At 36.7% G+C, this 14052-nt stretch overlaps 1 protein-coding gene and 1 pseudogene across 1 annotated transcript in view; both read left to right on the top strand.

Annotated features, from left to right (window-relative positions):
• Positions 1 to 14052, top strand: part of LOC128189753 (zinc finger transcription factor lin-29-like) — a 143031-nt gene that overhangs the window by 43213 nt on the left and 85766 nt on the right. The gene's annotated exons all lie outside the window — the stretch shown is intronic.
• Positions 103 to 7717, top strand: LOC128187605 (uncharacterized; annotated as a pseudogene).

The raw sequence follows: 14052 nt of genomic DNA, 5'->3' as shown, positions 1-14052 counted from the left end.
TAATAAAGAGAAAAATATTCAAATTCCAAAGCTTAAATTTATGGGTTTTTTTTTTTTTTTTTTTTTTTTTTTTTTTTTACAGAATAATAGTTTATAGCCAAACAAACATCTATCAACAGTTAAGAAGGACCTGAGGTTATTTTGTTGACCACCCAGCCTCCTTTTATAAAGTAATTCACTATAACGATGGCAAGACATATACAGTCAAACCTTGTTATCTCGAACTAGATGGGACTGCTTAAAAACTTTGAGATTTCAAGGGTGAAATACTTAAAGGTTTATGTGGCATATTTTTTCATGCTAAGAAATATTTGATTGATCTTATTGGATGAAATACTTAAAAATTTAAATGTTTGGGACTTAATGTCTTTCGATTGTCGCATGACATCATAGTGAGCATTCCGGAATATTTTACAGTTATCGGTTATAATATAAGTGTTATGTGATGCATGGTTTTGCCAATATTTCTTGATTTAACTTGTGTTTAACACATTTTAAGCAATGTAAAGTGAAATGACACTAATGTTTAACGATAGAGAGTATTTTGAGTTGAAATCGCTGAATTTAATGAAAACTGATAAAACCGTACATAGGAACAGTTGACAGAGACTACAATTCATTATTTTTTACCTGGCAAGGTAAACACTTCTTTGCAAATTTCGATAGGAGATATAATGAGTTACAAACGTACCAATTTTCAATGAGTTTGAACCATTATTTTAAAAGTTATAGACGTTTTATGTTGCTAAACTGTACCTATTCATGATTGAAAAATTGTATCAAAATACACTCTAATTGTGATAGCTTCCATACTGGCAAGTATAAATGGCCTTAAAATGTTAAAATACATAAAATAAATGATTGCGATTAATTTTTAAAAAAAATTGCTTTTACGGTAATTATTATATCAGTAAAAAAAATGTGATCTTTGATTGGAGAGCAGTAGTCGCTATAATTGCCTTGATATTGTACCTGTGTTACTCACTCGCTGCTCCTACAGCATCGACAAAATATTTGCAACATACCAATACTTAAGTTCAATTTGAATGTTTACATATTAATCTTCAAATTTTAAAATATATCACACGGATTTAACCATCAAAACATCAAGGGTGGAGAAACTTTAAAAATCACTTGGACATATCTATTGTATACGAGATATCGGTGTTCAAGATTCCGAGGTTCAGCTTTACTGTAGAAGCACATATTTTCATTGGGTCAAAATTTCATTGTTTTTCATTTAATTTCGTCATATCATTATCTCATGTATTAAAATACTTGAGTTAAAAATTTGTCATGGATTTAAATTTGTTGATTTATACTGCCAAAGAAAATAACGAAATTAAATCCTCAATGAATATTTCTGCTTCTACAGTACTTTTAAAGGGTCCTCAACACCTTTGGAAAAAGTTATGCATAAAAGCTTGAACTTCTAAGTTACTTAAAGATAGAGAATTCTAGCATGTGTTTGACTTGTAAATGATAGAAAAAAAAAATCAATTTTTTGGGGAAAATCAACTATTGAAACTCCTCTATATAATTCATAAAAACAAAAGTCCCTGCGGTATTCAAAATCAGGACATGCGGGCAAGTAGAATAAAGCTACACCCATTGCGCTACATGTATGATTTTAAGTAAATCATTACTGTATGCAGTTCAAATCAACAACTTGATATTTTATTGGGATTTAAATCAAGTAAAGGTAAAAAACAAACGTTTTGTAATAGTAGAGGGTTAGAAGATTGCCCATAGTTAAATGTTGAAGCGGGCAAGAAATTGATTTTAAGTCATCCAATTTACATCAAACAAGCAGTCAAATTTTGGGCAATTTTTCCAGCATCTATACTACTATATTAGAATAATAGACTCGAATTTTTGGGCTTTAATGCTGAGAAATTGGAAGAATACTGTCTTTTGTTTTATATATTTTAAACATCATGGGTACTTAAAGATTACCAATTTGTTTTTATTTTTTCTCAATCAAGCTTAGCTAATTAATAATCAACGAAAATTCCTTTAAAAAAAATCCGGAAATCATCTGGATTTTTTGGATTTTACAATCTTGCACATGTGCATTACATTCACCTAAAATCACAGGAGGCACTTTAGTTTATGTTTCCACAATATCACATTTGCATGGATAAACTCAGAAACGATAATGCAAACATATGTATATTTTCATTAAAAATTTGTTATATATTTTGTTCATCAAAGAAAATACAGGAGATGACTCTTAACTTAGCATTTAATATGAAAAAACCTGAGAGTTATGAATGTCAACATGGTGTGTAAATTTGAAGCGAGTAAAAAACGTTGGTAAAAAAGTGTTAAAATTTTCATTAATAGGAATTAAATTTTTAGATGAAAGGATTTACAGCCTTAAAGTGGTTTGTTATGAATAAATTTGACTGTTATTTTCAATGCAGCGTCATTAATTTTTCTCCAAAATCGTTTCAGAGCGATTCTGCAAGTTTTTTTGCTACATTACGGGTATATGGGAGGCATTTTTAACTGTGGTGAAGGCCTGTCCATAATAAGATTATTCTAACTAAGCAGAGTATAGTGAAATTAATAGCATTATTGTAGGCTTAAAGATTGGTTATGTATATGTCAACAATACGATTTGTCGATGTATCTATTTTATAAATGTCCGATATCATATGCAATGTCAACCCGTGCACACACGGGTCAAAGTCTAATTACTTAGAATAGGACTAGTCCAAAATTCAGAGGAGACTTTGACAGATATCCAACATTTATTATTTTAAAATTGTTTTACATCAATAATAGCTGCATATCTTCTACTATGAGTTGACATACGACAAGCAACTAGAATTGTCCATCAGAGCAGAGTACAGATCACTAGATCTTCAGCTACGTTTTTTAATGTATACAGATAGTTTTGGTATGCTTATATAATAATGAATGTCACTAAATCAGTATAAATTAATAAACTTTAAAGCATGTGTGGTGAGTTTCTGCTAGGAATAGGAAAACTGTACAACCATGGAAATGCATGAATTTGTTCAATTTTGGACTGATCTGTGAAGAAAATGATTTTGTAACTCAGTCTGTAGAACCATTAATTTTATTATATGTACCTCAATATTCAAAAAACATTTTGTACTACTGATGCTGATGCTTTACTTGCTGCTGACTTTCTCTCAAACATGCTTATCGAACTCGAATGGTAAAACTCATGTGCAGATCGAGTTGCCATTTTGTGTGATTAAACTTTGTTTAATATTTATTAATTTCTGTGAATGATAGGACCAGCGCCATCTTGGATTTATTGTGGCCCCTCATCTCCTCTTTGGGTTTTGTTTTGTGGCCCCGTATCTGGCATAAGTTATTTAATAATTCTTAGTATTTGACCAATCAAATTAGCCCATTGTTTTGACCTTCGACCAGCAATAGGGATATCCCCCTAGGCCCCTATTGCTATCGCCACCTAGCGGGGGTATCCCTCAGCCAATCAAAATTTGCTAATTTATAATTTTAAATAATAACAAGTTCAATTATCCAATCATTTCTCTTATTATAAAACAACAACTTTTATCAGCCAATCAAATTTATCAGGGCCCCCTTTTACCTTCTTGTATCCTTGTTGAGCGTCACTTTCAAAAATTTACGCTAAAGGCAAAGCCACGCCAATTTAATCCACTGCTTCCAAGGATTTTAATCAAGTTTGCCATTGTTATTGTGATTTGTGACGATTATAATTTTTTTTGATCTCGGACATTATGGATTCGCTATTCCTACGAGAGTTCCTAAGTATTCCCTCATGGTATGTCTTGTATGACGAAGAAAAGTTCGCCTTGTGTCCGTGATCGAAGAAGCAGAATTTAACCGCCAAAACGCTTTCTGGATCATTTCCTTAAACTGTTCGGCTATGTGCTGCGGATGTTTGTTTTGCTTCCCGGAGGAATTTACTTCAATCCCCGTGTGCTCTACTCTGTCCTTGCCGCGTTTTGACTAGACTGCGTTGACCCAGTCGTGCTCGATATTCAAAATATTCTTAGTGTGTAAAAAACAAAATGGCGGACTCAGATAACGAGGTAGAAATCACACGCGGTGAAGCTGCGGTTAAAAAATGGGCAACTATGAAAAAACTTTCCCCCAAAACAGCAGACAGACTGATAGAATTGGGGTATGACAGCATGGAGGCGTTATCCCTCCTTTCCGAAGACGACCTCGGCGAGGCCAACATTCCGATCGGCCAAACAAAGCTGCTTCTTTACAGCCTGAAACAGACCTTTCCGCGAGGCCAAGCGGCGTCAGGAAATAACGCTAACCACTGTAACCAGGACCCGCAAACGAACGTGGACCCTGAGCCAAACATTCAAAACATTGGGGACGACGACGTATTCATAAGGAACGTTCAGGGCCAATTGAACGGGGCACAAACCCAACAGCAACCCTCCCAGACAGGATCAAGTGGCAATATGAACGGTATGTTCTCATGGCAGGACCCCCAAATTTACTTAAAGTCTTTAAATACAAGCTCTAGCAAAGATCATTATGACATTGCAGATTTTGTAAATTCTTGCTCCTTGCACACGGAAAGGGTGATTTCTGATAACGACGATGGGCAATTAATTTTTAAATCAGGCCCTTCTAAACCCAAATTAGAATCCCTTTCAGTTTCACAATGGTCTGTGGCTAATCTAGCCATCCTGCAAAAGTTGCTCCAGGAAAATTGTTTGGGTCAAGACCAAATTTTAGACTACCTGTCCTATACTACACGCATTTATCAGTTATTCTCAACCCATGACATAAAATCAGTATACTTCTATGACAGGGAATACAGGAAGTTGCAACATGGGCACAGGTTCAGATGGGGCACTGATGTACCCCACATTCAGACTGTTTTCTTAAAACCAAAGCCCATGACCATGCAAACTGCATCTAACTGGTCTCATCAAACTAACAAAGGGGGGGGGGGGGGGGTACGTCAACCTTTAAATTCTCTCCCACCACGGGCATCTCATACACCCCAAGGTCTAGAAATTTGCAAACGCTTCAACTCTAGGAGGGGATGTATAGTAAGGTTATGCAAATTCTCCCATGTGTGCTCTATTCCTGGCTGTGCAGGGAAACACCCCGCATTTGAACATTCTGCTACAAAAAACGGCCAGTAAAACCTGCTGGCCTCATTCTTCCTGCCTGGGAGAAAGAACTGCAACTTGACCAAGATAAGGAATTCATCTTAAATGGTATTCAAAATGGCTTTCATATTATAGACCCTAGTCTTTCACCCAAGCGTGTAGAAATTGACAACCACTCCTCATCATCAAAAAATGCTAATCTTTTTGATAAAGCAACTAATCAAATTCTAGCAGAAATAGCAGAAGGCAATTATGTCCTTGCACCTTCCCCACCTATTATAGTAAGCCCTATAGGTATCATTCCAAAGTCTGACGGAGGCATTTGCATCATTCATGACTGCAGCCAACCTAAAGGTTTGGCTGTTAACGATTATGTCCCAAATACTTTCAAGTTTAAGTACCAGTCATTGGACGATGCTAAAAAATTAGTCAATCCTAACTGTTACATGGCTAAAGTTGATCTTAAATCAGCTTATCGATCTGTCCCCATTAGCAAGCAAAGCCAAAGAGTCACAGGTTTAAAGTGGTTTATTAACAACCAGGTAACTTATCTCTATGACACTAAATTGCCCTTTGGCTCTAAGGAAGCCCCAGGCATCTTTCATCGTCTCTCCCAGGCAGTTGGAAGGATGATGGCCCGCAGGGGTTTCACCATTGTAGCATATCTTGATGATTTTTTCATCTGTGAAGATTCTAAATCCAAGTGTGCTGAGGCTTTGGCTACACTTTTACAGTTACTAGGGAAACTGGGTTTTTATATCAACTGGAAAAAAGTTGAAGACCCTACACAGCAAATAGTGTTTTTAGGCATAGAAATCTGTAGTACTAAGATGCAATTGAGCTTGCCTCAGGGAAAACTTGATGAGCTCAGATCTGAGCTTGAGGCATTCATGCAACGTAAGCGCGCTTCTAAACAGCAGCTTCAATCCCTTGCAGGGAAGTTAAACTGGGCAGCCTCAGTGGTCTATGGCGGAAGAGTATTCCTGCGCCATATTATTAATGCATTTTGCAAGTTACAGCACAAAATGCACAAGATACGCTTATCACATGAAACCCACCAAGACATTGCTTGGTGGCACAGGTTCTTAGAAACCTTCAATGGCAAATCCCTTCTACTGCATAAAAACCCCATCACCCCAGTATACACCGATGCCTGTACATCAGGGGCGGGGGGCCTTTGGGAGGGGGATTGGTTCCACTGCTGTTGGGATACAGATCTTCCCTCAGCATCCCAGTGCCACATTAATGAGAAAGAAATTCTCGCAGTTGTGATAGCGGCCCATCGCTGGGCACCCTATTGGGCTAATCATACAGTCTCCTTCTTTGCTGACAACTCCGCGACAGTTGCTAGCATAAACAAGTGCTCGTCACGAAACAGTACCCTTCTGAAATGCCTCAGAAGTCTTTTCTGGTTGTCTGCCATCTATAACTTTAGATTTGTAGCACACCATGTGCCAGGTATAGAGAACAAAGAGGCTGATTTTCTATCAAGACTCGATGACAAGGCAAATTTTGCACGCCTCTTACAACATTACCATTTTAGAGGTACACCCTCGGATAGACTACAGTCACATTTTTCTTACAAAACCCTTTCGTCTTTACTCCGCAGGCACCAATCCTCCCTGCACAGCTGTATTAGACACCAGGGTGAATTTGCTCCGCAGTAGTGTTCTGGCTGATTCCACAAAGAAAACTTACTCTTCGTATCTCCAGCCTTACCTGCACTTCTGTAATTCAAAAGGAATTCCACTTGTGCCTATCACCCCTGTAAATTTAGCTCGTTTTATTGCCTTATTATCTTATAAGCTTTCTTTCAACTTTATTAGGAACTACTTGTCAGTAGTTCGCCTCCTGCATTTGGAGGCTGGGTTGGCAAACCCATTAGATTCATATTATATCAGTAGCTTACTAAAGGGCACAAAGCGTGTCCTGGGAGCTCAGACAGTTAGGAAGTTGCCCATTACCCCTAACATCCTCTACAGGATATTTAACATCTTAAATTTTGGCAACCCCAAGCATTTGTGTTTTTGGGCAGCTTGCTTGGTTGGCTTCTTCTCCTTTTTCAGGAAGTCTAACCTCTTAGCACCATCCTGGGAACAATTTGACCCCAGTAAGCATATGTCTAGGAATAATGTACGTTTTTCAAAAACAGGGGCAGTTATAGTAGTTACATGGTCTAAAACCATTCAATATATGCAAAGGTCTCTCTTAGTTCCTTTGCCGCATATTCCTAAGTCCCCATTCTGCCCTAGTTGCATACTCCGTTTGGTTTTCATGCTAAACCCCACCAATCTCCCTTGTTGTCCAGCCTTTATGTACATACTAGATTCAAAAAATCACATTTTGAGCTACGCAACTTTCCTACAAATGCTTAAATCATGTTTGTCTCAAATTGGTTTAGACCCATCCAAATATTCGGGACACAGCTTTCGAAGGGGGGGAGCCTCCTTTGCCCTTGATTGTGGCCTCCCACCAGACCTTATAAAATCTCAGGGGGATTGGAGTCAGATGCTTATCAGTTGTATCTAGATCCTTCCCTCTCTTTCCGTGTGCAAGTAGCAGAGCGATTAGGGTCAGAAATGTTACGTCGTTTCCCCACCCCCACATAATCTTGCCATGGGTCCATACCTGTCTCCATTTAATTTATATTGTTTTCTTATATGTATTATTTGTATCATGTGCTGTTCCATGTTTATGTGTGTACCAAAAACATTTTAATGTGAGGGTTGCTGAGGAGATTCAGACACTACCGCTATACCATTACTTCCGTCCAGACAACAGAATATCCTAATTCTACCGAGTCTGTTCCGACTTGTCCCACTAGCCAGCCAAGCTAAAGACTTCAACTACCCTGGCAATGGAGGAACAATATGTGTTGTTGCTAACATTGGTGTCGATATGTGCTCCATGAACCAACCAGAACAGGGATTTACCCTGACAGTGACTAAACATTCGACCCATTCAGCGTGCGTCTATTCCCATGATGCTGGTGTTTTGTATGCAGTTAGCCGTGTGTTCTTATTCCGCCTCCCTAGCTTTCCTTTATGTGGTACCACACCGTAAGGCATAATCATTCGTCTCCGTGCCATCAGTTTGGGACTATCAGTCCCTAAAGTTACAGTTTTCAGTGTGCATGTATTGTTAATAATGTGTTGTGTACATATGTTTCTACCCCTACTACCAGTTTGGGCATTGGAGATTTACCATGATTCTAATGCTTGTCTTCATTACCATATCTAATAAATCATGGTATTTGCCCAAACTGGTCTTTTATTGTTTTTACTGCTATAGTATCCAGATAGATAAGAAATTAATGTGTGATTAAACTTTGTTTAATATTTATTAATTTCTGTGAATGATAGGACCAGCGCCATCTTGGATTTATTGTGGCCCCTCGTCTCCTCTTTGGGTTTTGTTTTGTGGCCCCGTATCTGGCATAAGTTATTTAATAATTCTTAGTATTTGACCAATCAAATTAGCCCATTGTTTTGACCTTCGACCAGCAATAGGGATATCCCCCTAGGCCCCTATTGCTATCGCCACCTAGGGGGGGGTATCCCTCAGCCAATCAAAATTTGCTAATTTATAATTCTAAATAATAAGTTCAATTATCCAATCATTTCTCTTATTATATAACAACAACTTTTATCAGCCAATCAAATTTATCAGGGCCCCCTTTTACCTTCTTGTATCCTTGTTGAGCGTCACTTTCAAAAATTTACGCTAAAGGCAAAGCCACGCCAATTTAATCCACTGCTTCCAAGGATTTTAATTAAGTTTGCCATTGTTATTGTGATTTGTGACGATTATAATTTTTTTTTTTCTCTCCTTTTTTTTAGCTCACCTGAACCGAAGGTTCAAGTGAGCTTTTCTGATCACCCGTTGTCCGTCGTCCGTCCGTCCGTCCGTCCGTCCGTCTGTCTGTCCGTCCATCTGTAAACTTTTCACATTTTTGACTTCCTCTCAAAAACCTTTGGGCCAAATTTAAGCAAACTTGGTACAAAGCATCCTTATGAAAAGGGGATTCTAAATTGTTAAAATAAAGGGTACAACCCTTTTTAAAGGGGAGATAATTTAATACGAAACAGTGAAAATAGGGTGCATGTCTTTAAAAATCTTCTTCTCAAGAACCACTGCACCAGAAATGCCAATATTTACACAAAAGCTTGTATATATAGTGAAGATTCTAAATTGTAAAAATCGTGACCCCCCGGACCAAAACTGGGGCCCCAGACGGGGTTCAAAATTTAACATGGAAATACATTGGAAAAATGTTTAAAAATCTTCTTCTCAAGAACCACTGCACCAGAAATGCCAACATTTACACAAAAGCTTGTATATGTAGTGAAGATTCTAAATTGTAAAAATTGAGACCCCAAGACCAAAACTGGGGCCCCAGGCGGGGTTCAAAATTTAACATGGAAATACGTAGGAAAAATGTTTAAAAATCATCTTCTCAAAACCCACTGCACCAGAAATGCCAACATTTACACAAAAGCTTGTATATATAGTGAAGATTCTAAATTACAAAAATCGTGACCCCCGGACCAAAACTAAGGGCCCAGGCGGGGTTTAAAGTTTAACATAGAAATCCATAGGATAAATGTTTTAAAATCTTCATATCACGAACCACTGCACCAGAAAAGCCAATATTCACACAAAAGCTTGTATATATAGAGAAAATTCTAAATTGTAAAAATTACCGTATAACCCCTGGACCAAAACTGGGGCCCCAGGTGGGGTTCAAAGTTTAACATGAAAATCCATAGGATAAATGTTTAAAAATTTCCCTCTCAAAAACCACTGCACCAGAAATGCCAACATTTACTCAAAAGCTTGTATATATAGTGAAGATTCTAAATTGAAAAAATCCTGACCCCCGGACCAAGACTGGGGCCCCAGGCGGTCCGGGCTACAACTTAAACAAAGAAATATGTAGGAAAATTGTTTAAAAATCTTCATATCAAGAACCACTGAACCAGAAATTTCAATATTTATACAAAAGCTTGTATGTATAGTGAAAATTCTAAATTGTTAAAATTGTGACCCCCGACAAAACTGGTCCCCCAGGCGGGGTTCAAAGTTAACATATATAAGAAAAATGTTTAAAAATCTTCTTCTCAAGAACTACAATGCAACAGTTTGGGATATCACTATGCAATACATCCTTAGCAATTGTAGATTCTAAAGTGTTAAAATCATGACCCTCGGACTAATACTGGGGCATCAAGAGGGGTTCAAAGTTTAACATAGAAATATATAGGAAACATGTTTAAAAAATCTTTTCGAGAGCTACAATGTCATACTTTGTGAGATTACTTTACTTGGATCCTCAAATAGTAAAAAACTTTAAATTATAGAAGTGATCTAATACTGGGGCTCCAGGAGAAGGGGTTCAATGTTTCAAATAGAAAGATAGGAGGGAACATGTTTAAAAATCTTATGGAGGAGAACTAATGCTTCAATTTGTGAGATTACTATGCAAGCATTCTCAAATTGTAAAGTTTCCAAATTGTGGAAGCCGTGACCCCCCAGACTAATATTGGGGCCCAAGAAGGGGTTCAAAATTAACATAGAAATATATAGGGAACATGTTTAAATCTTCTTCTCAAGAACTACAGTGCAACAGTTTGTGAGATTACTATGCAAGCATAATTGGCTATTGTAGATTCTAAATTGATTGGTAAAATCATGACCCCCAGACTAATACTTGGGCCCCAAGACCCCCAGACCAATACTGAGGCCCCAAGTGGGGTTCAAAGTTTAACATAGAAATATATAAGGAAAATGTTTAAAAATGTTCTTCTTGAGAACTACATGCTACAGTTTGTGAGATTACAATGCAAGGATCCTCAAATAGTGTAGTTGTTAAAGCCAACCATAAACCCCGGACCAATACTGGGGCCCCAGAAAGGGGTTCAAAGTTTAAAATAGAAATAACATATGCTATGAAATAGAATGTTACAAGGAACTGTAGTTCAGGTGAGCGATGTGGCCCATGGGCCTCTTGTTTTGTGTACTTTTGTTTGTCTATTGTCATTGTAGTTAGGAGCTTTACCATGATTCTAATGCTTGTCTTCATTACCATATCTAATAAATCATGGTATTTGCCTAAACTGGTCTTTTATTGTTTTTACTGCTATAGTATCCAGATAGATAAGAAATTAATACATAATTTTACATGTATATAAACAAACAAAACTTCTTAATTTTGTGGAGCTGGTGACAATTTTTCAAAGGCTTTTAGTACATATGTGAATGTGGACCCATGTCAATTGATATCGACCAAAGACTCGGGAAGTGATATCAACTGAACTTGCTTGGGTCCATATAACAACACATACTGACCGTACAATGAAGTCCGTAATAGTTATATTTTATAATCACTCACAACAGAGTTATGGCTGTCAAGAATTTCGTTACTATAGACAAAAAAAGTAAGGGAATTGTTCATTATGACATCAAAAAATTCTTCAATCCTATAAAATATGTAATACATTATGACATATCAATCCTTAAAAATATAGAAATTTTCAATTAGCGAATTCAAGCTACCACTTTTTGATAATCAATAACCAACACATGACATTATTTACAATGGCGTCATCAATTTAAAAAAAACCTTATGTAATAGAGACACTAATTGCCTCTGCTGGTATTTGAACCCAGGTCCTCTGGCACGCCAGTCCAGTACTCTACCAATCGAGCTAAAGGGTTAACCCAACAGCCAGAGCTAGTAGGAATGCCATATACCTGACTCTACCACACTTACATACTGAATAAAAGCTTATTATGACAACAAAAATAAGAGAGTATGGATTTAGATGTTAACTGAATGTGATTGAAGAATACTGAAGATTCTTAATTAATCCGAGAAATTTATATTAGCCTAAAATCGCGAGAAGTTCATCTTGCGGATTGCAAAATCTCGCTTTTATTTTACGGACAGATGTAAACTAAATAGAACTATGATAAAAATTTGGTGTTTGCGATTTCATACTCTTGTGATTTGATGCAAAACGGTTTAGTCGCGGAATTAGGTACTTGCGTAAAATAAGAAATTTACAATATTTCTTGTCAAAATTCCCTGATGTACTAGTGCATACTAAAACATTCATTCAACAGTTGTAAAATGAGTTAGAGAGGAAAAAAGCAGACATTTTGGCCGGTAAATCTTGGCATGCTGGAATAGTATCAATACTATACTAGAACATTACAACAGTTTTATTTCATTTCATTATGCTTAAAATTGCGAGATATCACAGGGCCATATAGATGTAAGCTTTCTTTGATCCAAGGTGGGAGATGTGTATTATAAATATGAACAAAATTCATATATTGTCATAGCATGTTTCTCGATACCCCAGGGGTACAAGAAAGCCAATATTACATTTTATGTGAGTTGTACAAGTATACACTTAACTTACTTTTTAAAATACTTTATTCTAATTTTATTTCCATGTATTAGAATATCTATCCACTGTTCCATGCATCAAAAAATTTCTGGCTAGTGTATTTGTTGTAACATTATTAGGCACTTGTTGACTTGTTGCGTGGTATATTATTTTTAAGAATATTTTATGAATAAAGCACGTATTTCTTGTAAAACTTCACAGTTTAACCAACTTTATTATCAATGTGATTAATCAATGGTCGTCAATCGGCATGTTTTGAACTGAAAGTGCTAAAAACAATGTCTGCAAATCCCATTCAGATCAACAAGAAAAGGTGTGTAGCTAATGGTATTTGCTCAATTTTATTAACCGGGTTTTCCAACGGAAAAATCCGGTTATTAAAATGGTGAAAATGGCGGGCGGGCGGCTGCCAAAAGGGTACCCTCATTGTACGGATAACTCCTCCTACAGTTCTCAAGAAAGGAAGTTGTTCTTTTGCAGATCAATTGTACATATATCAGAGGTGTGCATATTGCTAGGATTTTGATTTCCGATAATTTATCGAAAAAATACCAGCTTTTGAACTTAGTCATTTTTTGGCAAAATATTGCATATAGGGTACCCTCATTGTACGGATAACTCCTCCTACAGTTCTCAAGAAAGGAAGTTGTTCTTTTGCAGATCAATTGTACATATATCAGAGGTGTGCATATTGCTAGGATTTTGATTTCCGATAATTTATCGAAAAAATACCAGCTTTTGAACTTAGTCATTTTTTGGCAAAATATTGCATATAGGGTACCCTCATTGTACGGATAACTCCTCCTACAGTTCTCAAGATAGGAAGTTGTTCTTTTGCAGATCAATTGTACATATATCAGAGGTGTGCATATTGCTAGGATTTTGATTTCCGATAATTTATCGAAAAAATACCAGCTTTTGAACTTAATCATTTTTTGGCAAAATATTGCATATAGGGTACCCTCATTGTACGGATAACTCCTCCTACAGTTCTCAAGATAGGAAGTTGTTCTTTTGCAGATCAATTGTACATATATCAGAGGTGTGCATATTGCTAGGATTTTGATTTTCGATAATTTATGAAAAAAATACTAGCTTTTGAACTTAGTCATTTTTTGGCAAAATGTTGCATATAGGGTACCCTCATTGTACGGATAACTCCTCCTACAGTTCTCAAGATAGGAAGTTGTTCTTTTGCAGATTAATTGTACATATATCAGAGGTGTGCATATTGCTAGGGTTTTGATTTCCGATAATATATCGAAAAAATACCAGCTTTTGAACTTAGTCATTTTTTGGCAAATATTGCATATAGGGTACCCTCATTGTACGGATAACTCCTCCTACAGTTCTCAAGATAGGAAGTTGTTCTTTTGCAGATCAATTGTACATATATCAGAGGTGTGCATATTGCTAGGATTTTGATTTCCGATAATTTATGAAAAAAATACTAGCTTTTGAACTTAGTCATTTTTTGGCAAAATGTTGCATATACATGTAGGGTACTCCATTTCACTGGATAAGGATTG

This window comes from Crassostrea angulata, chromosome 6, assembly GCF_025612915.1.
Source record: "Crassostrea angulata isolate pt1a10 chromosome 6, ASM2561291v2, whole genome shotgun sequence".
Taxonomy (NCBI): domain Eukaryota; kingdom Metazoa; phylum Mollusca; class Bivalvia; order Ostreida; family Ostreidae; genus Magallana; species Magallana angulata.
The sequence above is the reverse complement of the archived record's forward strand: the minus strand, read 5'-3'. Positions and strand labels throughout refer to the sequence as shown.